Source organism: Mycetomoellerius zeteki, unplaced genomic scaffold (genome assembly GCF_001594055.1).
Source record: "Mycetomoellerius zeteki isolate Tzet28-1 unplaced genomic scaffold, Tzet1.0 scaffold101, whole genome shotgun sequence".
In the NCBI taxonomy this organism is placed as follows: Eukaryota; Metazoa; Arthropoda; class Insecta; order Hymenoptera; family Formicidae; genus Mycetomoellerius; species Mycetomoellerius zeteki.
In genome coordinates, this window is record NW_017255923.1 from 155519 (window position 1) to 164896 (window position 9378).

At 30.3% G+C, this 9378-nt stretch overlaps 1 pseudogene; it reads left to right on the forward strand.

Annotated features, from left to right (window-relative positions):
- The window catches only part of LOC108731379 (histone-lysine N-methyltransferase SETMAR-like), a 1031-nt pseudogene extending 877 nt beyond the window's left edge, over positions 1-154 (forward strand).
- Positions 155-9378: the final 9224 nt, after the last annotated feature.

Sequence of the window (9378 nt, forward strand, 5' to 3'; positions counted from 1 at the left end):
GGGAAAGAGATTCAGATCGAATGAGGAAGTAATCGCGGAAACCGAGGCGTATTTCGAAGGCTTGGACGTTTCGTACTACAGAAAGGACATCGAAATATTGGAAAATCGCTATACCAAGTGTATCGCCCTCGAAGGCAACTATGTTGAGGAATAAATATAATTTTGCCCAAAAAACGCTTGTTTTCATTAAAAATCCCGGGACTTTTCAGCCCATGTAGTATATACGTAAAGTTTTCATTGCGTTAATAATAATCAAAGTCAGAATAAATTAGAACTTTTCTATTTGTTTTTTATGTTTAATTTTATTTTATATATTTTGCTGTATATGTATAATAGAACAAACTTTATCATTTTCCTATTTATGTTATCTTATATACATTCTTTATAATTTTAATGTTTGTACTTATAAAATGTTATATGAAATTATAATACTTAAGTAGTTTAAAAAATCTTTAAATGTTTCAGACTGCAAACATTTTGATACACGCTGTCAATAAAAAAAAGCTTACAATAAATGTAGCTTACAATAAATTTGCTTAAAATAAATGTTTACATACTAACCCAAGGATAGTTCCCCAAATTAGAGCACTTAAGACATGTACAAATTTCGGATAATTTATCACACAACATTTATAAATTCCATCAAAATCTAAGTTGAGACCAAACCAAGTAAAATATATAACCTCTGCCAAATTTTGAAAAATGTATACAATCCATAGTATTATTATTCGAATTATCCATTTACGCAACCGTTGGTATTCCTTTGGCGCACCGATTGCTTCCATTATATCATCCACTAAGGAAAGTTCATGTAAGCACATTTTCAATTCCTTTAAAAAATCGTATTAATCGATTATGCAACATAAAAGGCAATTTTATACATGAACAAAAATTGTTATTGCAATGTGTATAAGAAATGTGACAGATAAAAAAGTTACAAGAAAGTTTAGTATCTAAAGCTTATTATAAGCTAAAATTTAAAGATATTACGTTAAAAGCTAATTTGAGAGAGTATAAACAGAAATATTAATTTTACTAAGCACATTTTGAAAACTTTTACCTTAAAGTAAAAGAAGCTAACAAGTATCGATATAATCGCGGTGATTAATACTGTGGTTTGCATCAAGAATGTTACAGGATGTATTAGTCTCCAAGCCATCAAGTAGACTGGATAGTAAATGAAGTAAGTAAGAAAGCTCCATATGGCCAAGAAATACAGGTAAGAGAGATACGGCCTAGGATGTCCAAGAGGATATTCGAACAAACCCAAACTGCAGAACGAGCCGATGATCATTAATGGTGCCAGTGCAGCCTGTAGCGTCTTCGTCATAGTTTCAAGATTATATCGGCAAATAATTTGAATTAATTCTTGCTGCACGAGACACAAACGTCTGTTAATATTTTTTATAAGAATTTTAGAAATAGTTTTTACAGATCCTCTACACCTATAAGTTATATCGGAAGATGAAGTATGTACATATCAACTAATAAGTACCGAATGACAGAATAAACACAAACGATCAAAATTGGACTGTTTACTTCTCGCGGAATTTTCCTTATCTCACAATATGTATTACTACAAAGCATAAACTACTATAAAAGTAACTATCCTTGCAATATTATTTCTTTATACTAGGTTTCAAGGTATATAATGGATGCTTTTTATTTACGACACTTTCGACGACATATCGACTTGAATTGAAGCTAATAATTTTGCGATATAGTGGTTTATGTAGTTATGTAATATATAGAAATTAAGGCGCACAAAATAATGTTTTTTGTAAATTAAAGATACATAAACTTATTCTTGCAATAATAATAAAATTTTTTAAGAATTATTTTAATAATTAAAAATACTAACTATTTATTTATTAAAAACTATCCATTTATCAGAATTTTATTTATGTTGAGTTGCCTTCTGTCTTTTAACTCATTGTTAAAATTTAACTTTCAATGTACTGAATGAAAAACAATATTAATACAGATATTGACTTATATAGATTTGGATTATGAAAAAGAATTAATAAGAATATAATAATGTTGTTATGGAAAATCGAGTCTGGTTGTCATTCGAAATTGATTGTCAAAAAGCTAATAATTCAATTATCATATGATAGAGCATTTTGTTCTTTTGACTTCAGATTAATGATATAATATTAAATTAATATACAATAATAAAATTGTTGTATAATATCGTTTGCGACAAAAGTGTCACGTCTATATTAGATACATTAATTTTTAAGAATGTAAACTCGGTGGGTAAATTTTTCTCATTCCTTTTTTGCGTTTTTATAAGTTTTGATATTACTAATTGCTATTTAACTATAATCGTGGAAAATTTTATGCCTTAAATAATTTTTAGTGTTACATTTAGTTAATCATTGATGTAACAAAATTTGTAAGATATAACCTCTTTTAATAGAAATAGCCTAATAGGATAAATTGATCAAAATAAACGAGAAATATATGATAGTAAATTTTAACTTTTTGTAGATCGACGTGTTTTTAGAGCATATGTTTATGAATATTGTATTTCATATATTATAGATCGACACTTATCGACGCTGTAACGGCGTCACGGCAAGTTTATTAAGAGTGCGTTCCGAGTTACGCATGACGCACATGATGTATCGTTTTATCCTTCTTTATTATTTTATGAATGACAAGGACAAATTAAGCATCATGCGCTTCATGCGTAACTCGGAACTCACCCAAAGGCATAAAGAAAAGTTCGAACAGGCCTTATGATGTAAACATCATTGCGCAAATGTTGTGGCGCTACTAAAGGAGGGTAGAAATTTTCGAGAATCTCGTCACCGCTCGGGGATCGATTTAGTCCTACGTTTTCTCTTGTATTTTTCTTCGTAGAAACCGAAAATGATCATTATAATAACCAGACTTAAGGAAAAATTGGTACATTGAAATAAAATGGATAAAATCCTTATTCGCTATAAAACCGCTGTTATCAGTTACGCTTCAATAACTTATTTACGAAATTATTTCCGAATTAGCTTGATTACATCAAATGCGAATAATATTGCACTACAAAACGTTACTTATATTTTTCATTATAACATTTGTCTATAACATAATGATACCCGTGATATTTCCCCCATTCCAAACGTCACGCATTGCTTGGAATGGAGGAAATGGGACCGAGATGACAAACGTTATAATGAAAAAGATAATGCAGCATAATTTATTATTTATTGTCTCCGTTGTATTAATATACATATTTAAGACTTAGTATTCCATTCTAGAGTTCATGATGAAAAAACTGTTTATTTATTTATCTATTACTGTTGCTTGTACTTAGGGTTGCACGAGATATCAAGACTAATCTTGGTATTGTCTTGCCTTGACTCCAAATTCAAGACAAAATCAAGACAAGATTACTAATAAATTATTAAGATACCAAGAAAAGTTGTCCGAATTCTTGGTCTTATCTTGATTTTATTGGTTTCTAAAAAAATTATGTACATATTTGTAAATAAGAGGAAAAATTTGTTATATAATTGTTACGAATATTTAGATACTTTATTATAAAAATATTTCAACAAAACCTTTTTCCATGTAACATAGATATTCAATAGATTATAAAAATAAAAATAAAATTCGCAAAAAATGTCTCGAGCCATTTTTAACGACATCGGACAATTAACTTTTTTATTATTTTTTATAATAGACTATAAAATGTTTAAAAACTTCAAATTTTTTATCTCAAAAAAACACATCATCCATGAATTGACATACATTAATGCTTTTAAAGAATTATTTTATCGAATCATATTTTTTGTCATAGTCAGAGCTCCTATTGAAAACAATCTTTTTACTAGTGCAGGCAAAGCACTAAAAATGAACTTAAAATGTTTCGAGTCATTTTTGACAATATTGGATAAATATGAGCATAACTTGTCCACCATTTTAAAATATTTATATCCATACATTCTCTCGGAGTCTGTAAAATAATTATTAATTTCTGTTTTTTTGCGCGAGCTTGTTATAGCACTATCGCAACAAAATTAGAGGTTTGCTCGTTTCGAGGCAAAACAAGACAAGACGATATTTTTACTATGAATATTCATCAGACCGAGACAAGGTTAAAATTTTCAAAAATTTTCAATACCAACACAATATTTTTGTAAATATTGTCTTGTTTTGGTCTCGTGCAACCCTATGCTTGCCAGAAAATCCATTTTCCTGTAATTTCTTTTTCAGTATGAAATCACACTGCAAAAAGACTGTTATTGCGTTAATTGTAAATTTGATTGATTCAACCAGTACGTCTTTTAAAAAATGGACGAATCAGAATTCTTGTATGAATTACCGAATGAGGACGATTAATATATTCGTATTGAATGTACCATAGTTTTTTGTTAGTCAAATAAATCTTTCCATATAAATAAATCAAAATTTCTTCTTGATATCGAATAATCGCCGATCTCGTCAATCGAATTATATGTATATATCACCTTCCCGTTAAATCTATCAAAATTTCATATGGATCGAATAAGTCCAAAGTTTGCAACAAGCGGGCCGAATTAAATGTATCAAACGCTATTTTGTAGAAAAAACTTGTTAATTTTATTAACATACGTGTGTATATATATATATATATAAGATATTTAATTATTTAACAATTGAAATATTACAAAAAAAATGGCAAAATATATGCTATTGCGTACGGTGTAATTCATACCTCCCCCATCCCCCACCTAGAAAAATTCTGCTGGCGTCTATGTTCACATTTGTGGTTCACGCTTTGTGGCAGCCCAGCATAATACTTGTACTGACGTTCCATTATTAAGACTTCTATTATTTATAAGAGAGAAAGTTGTTTCTGTTTACGCGAGTGACGAGTGCGCGATCCGTATCGCGCTTGAACACGAGACGTGCCCGGACGTGACACCATTGACTCATGCCCACGAGAATATTGTTATCTCTTTTTTTGTAATGTTTCAATGGTTAAGTAGTTACTCATCTTGTCTATATATGTGATAATAATAAAATTGACAAGTTTTCTCCACACTGTAAAAAATAGCGGTGTGAACTTAACACCATGCGGTGTCTATATAATTCTCACCATGTTAAATTAACACCAACATAGTGTGGATTTAACACCATGGATTTTAAATCTACACACCCATGGTGTTAAATCCACATCATAGTGTTGACATAGTGTGCCTTCCAACAAGCGACACAGTGATCATCTCATCTTTGTTTTGCACATTGGCAAACAACAATTTAAGAATGCAATGATCCATTGTGTCACACCGCATCATCTGTGTTGCTTGTTAGAAGCAAGGAGATTGTATAATCTTTTTGGTTGGAAGACACACATAAATACCAGATGTGTTAAATCCATACCAAGGGTGTTAAATCGACACCCACATTTTTTTAGAGTGCCCAAAGTCGCGTTTGATTCATTTTATTCGGCCTACTTGTTGTGAAGTATAAATAACTATTTAGTTTCAACTCATTCCCGTTGATCACCATGTATGTTTGCAGAATTATTGATCAAATAATGTTTTCCTGTTAACTATGAGTGCCTTCCATTTCATGAATAATGCATTTATTATCTTTGTTGTTCATCAAAGGTATACAAGGATAAATGAAACATCATGCGCATCATACGTGAAACAGAATGCGTCATCATCTTACTATCAGGATACAATATGCACTACATAAAAAAATATAGCATATTCGCTCGACCTACATTGACAGCGCAATTATTGAATTGCTAGAGTGTGCTGAGGTTAACATTAATCAAAATTCTGGTAATGTTACGTCAGTCTAAACGCGATCTAATACATCTGAAAAGTATTAAACATTTATGTATTTTAATTGTTACTTTCGTTAAAGAAAACACACAAAATATACTTGATGCATCTCGTAATACAAAAAATTTAATTCTTTATTTACAGTTTACTTGTCATATTTTTAAGTAAATGTCAAAGTGTCATCTAACTTAATAAAACGATCTAAAGAAAATATTACTAAAATTACGTATAAAGGAACTGTAGTAATATATAATACAATATTACAAAGTCATATAAAATATATTTGTAGAATAGAGATGCCACAAATAGTATATTTGACACATAACCGATTACTATATACCGAAAAAATTATGTTTTCATAAATATAATACGATAGGCGCGCAACATTCCTGACCACGCAAACGCATCACCGTGCATCGGGTGTATGTGTAACAGATCCGCAGGATTGTCAAAAAGATGACATGTTCTTTAAATGAACAAAATAACGTGTTTTTTAACACGTTTTTAATGCTTTACATATCCTTTATACAGTATTATAAAAAAGCAACATTATCATATTATAAAACATGTTTAAAATTCAATAAAGCGTCGATCCAGCATGCTTCAAACTGTTTAAACCATGATTTTACCAACCCTGTCGTATCGCACATTTACAGTTATGGTATCCTGGATAGCTTAGATCGCACGACATTATAAGTATTCGTTTTTAACAAAGGTATTGTTTTCATAACTGTTTAAAGGCCGCGGCGTACATCTATGGTTTCCACAAATGAAAGGTATCGTCTATGTTTTATACCTATTTTGATCCTTTACTTTAATTTTCCTTCATTTTTAATATTTTCATGATTAAAGGTGTTTGGTTGAATAGTAAAAATGTTACCGATAAAGAAAAACATCGAATAACAACCCATCATTTGTTACAACTTTAGCATAAAACTAAAAAATGTTTTCTGTGGAACAACAAAGTTTACCATAGCATATACTCAGTTGATTTATGAATTGCCAAAACGTAATAGTAAATGATTAATACTCGAAATATAACTCGAAATTTAAAGAAGAAAAATGATGTAAATTATGATTTTGTAAGGGGGTCGAAGTCAATTTCGTAATGTTCAGAAAAGAAAAAATTATAAATCCTTTCTGTTACATCTCTATTGATAGAGCTATTCATAATACCTTCCATCGATCTTGAAGTGTTCCATTTGGATTTGTATTCATAAATCAATAATGCGATTTTTAAAAATGGAAAAGTAACAGAAATATTAATGCTTATTAAGTTATTAATACTATATATGTATTGAAAAAGGCGAGGTTTAATTTGTGTTTAACTTTATATGATTATGTGATTATGTATTGTGGATAAATGAAATAATTCAAATAATTACTGGTTGAAAATCTACTTCTTTTGTGTTTTCGTACAAATTATTAGATAAGGCTGCTAAATTTTCTTGAGGCTTTTTTGTTGTCGTGGCCCTGCTCATATCGTTCATGTAATCCGTATGATTTGCAAGGATTTTTCTATATTTATAATATATATGGTATGATTCTATACATATTTCGATAAATGATTTGGTAAACACATGTACATTTTATTTAAATATAATTTTATTGCTATAAATTTGCCTTTCTACAATATTTTAACTTATTTCTAAACAAACTTACTATCTAAAATTACATACAGAGAAACCGTAAAAATATTTAATATATTATTTTATGCATACATTTATAAAATAGTTTTATAAAATAAAAATGCAACGAATATAATATATTCGGCACATAACCGAATATTATATTGTATATCCTCAGAAATATGCCGAATAACCAATTACTCGGTTAATATTAGGTATGATTTTAACAAAAACGATATGGTGGACATGCAATATTCGGATCGTACTCCCGCATCATCGTACAGCGTGTGCTCATGTTACAGTATCTCAGGGTTGGCAAAATAAGTAATGTTTTCATCTACGAAAAAATCATTGTGTCTTTTTAAAACACATTTGTAATTATTCATTCATTATTTAAAAGGTGATCTATAAAAAAAATGTTTGAAATATATTAAAAACATCAATAAAGCTTGTTTGAAACAATTGAAAACATGTTTGAAACATGATTTTTACCAACTCTGCAAATTTGTCTGCTTAGAATTACTGTATAATTTAGATCCTACGATGTGTAAAATTATTTGTTTTTATCAAAGCTATTATCTTTCATTACTTTTGTAAAGAAGGTGCAGTATGATTTCTACAAATGAGAAGAGGTATTGTCTGTATTTTATACTCATTTATAGTTTCATCTTTTAAGTTAATTATGGAAACCAGTTCGTCTGTTCGAAAGCGGACGAATCAGGATTCTTGTAAGGATTACCGAGTGAGAAGAACTAATTCATTCCTATTAAATGTACCAAAATTCTTTGTCGATTGAATACATTTTTCCAGGTAAGTAAACAAAAATTTCTTGTCTATCGAATAATCGCCGATCTCGTCGACTGGATTATACGTATATATCACCGTTAAATCTACTCGTTTTTCATGGTGACCGAATATATTTTTATCATTAAGGCCTGATTTCACAATATATAATTACCTAAGGATTAAAGATAACCAAGAAATTCATGAATGAATTTCATTGATGAATCTGTTGGTAACCTTTAATCTTTAGGTAACCATATATTGTGAAAACGGACCTAAGACACAGTTTCACAACTTACGGTTAACTCTTAACCGAGGTTTAACCTGTTTCTCATCTCTTTCCAATTCTAGCATTAGAAGCCTAAGTACATCTGCAGAATTTCGTGTTGCTCAAATAACATTTTCATGTTAAATATGGTTGCATTCCGTTTCATGCATAATATATTAATTATCATTGTTGTTCACTGAATGTAAACATGTATAAATAAAACATCATGCGCATCATGCGTAAAACGGAATGCACCCATCATCTATAATGTGTTATCTGGTACTTACAATCAATATAAGTTACATAAGGACGCGTTCATACCTTTATGGAAAGACAGACAGTGGAAAAGTAGCAGTCAATCAGAACTCGTGCTGGTAATTTATAATTTCGGTATTTTTTGTACTACTTACTGCGAGCGAGAGTTCTGATTAGCCACTGCTTTTCTGCTTTCTGCTTTTCCGTCAACGCGCCTTAACATAGAAAAATTCGAATTAATCTATTGTGATAACTTTCAAAAATTCTATACGTTACTCTAAATTACATTGACGGATCAGAAAAGAAGATGTTGTCTCTGCACGTATCATTTCAGGGTAAGACTGCAGAAAAGGGGAACCGCCGATGACCTTGGCCTTGACACATGATCCTGAGTGACCTCCAACAGGTTTTAGATGTCGATTGTTATTCGTTAAAAAGTTATTAATAAAAAAAGTTTAAGAAATAACATCTTATTTCTGCTTTATTATCTGTAATATTATATTAAGAACTACTCTGCACTCGAATTATCTAGGAACATCAGACTTTCCATGCGAAACAAGGTCCACTCCATTCTGCTCTGTCAAGGGGTTTACGACTTCAGAGGAAGTCGTGGGGTGGAAGTCGTTTCGCATGGAAAGTCGTACGCCCCTAGGCAGGGGAGGGA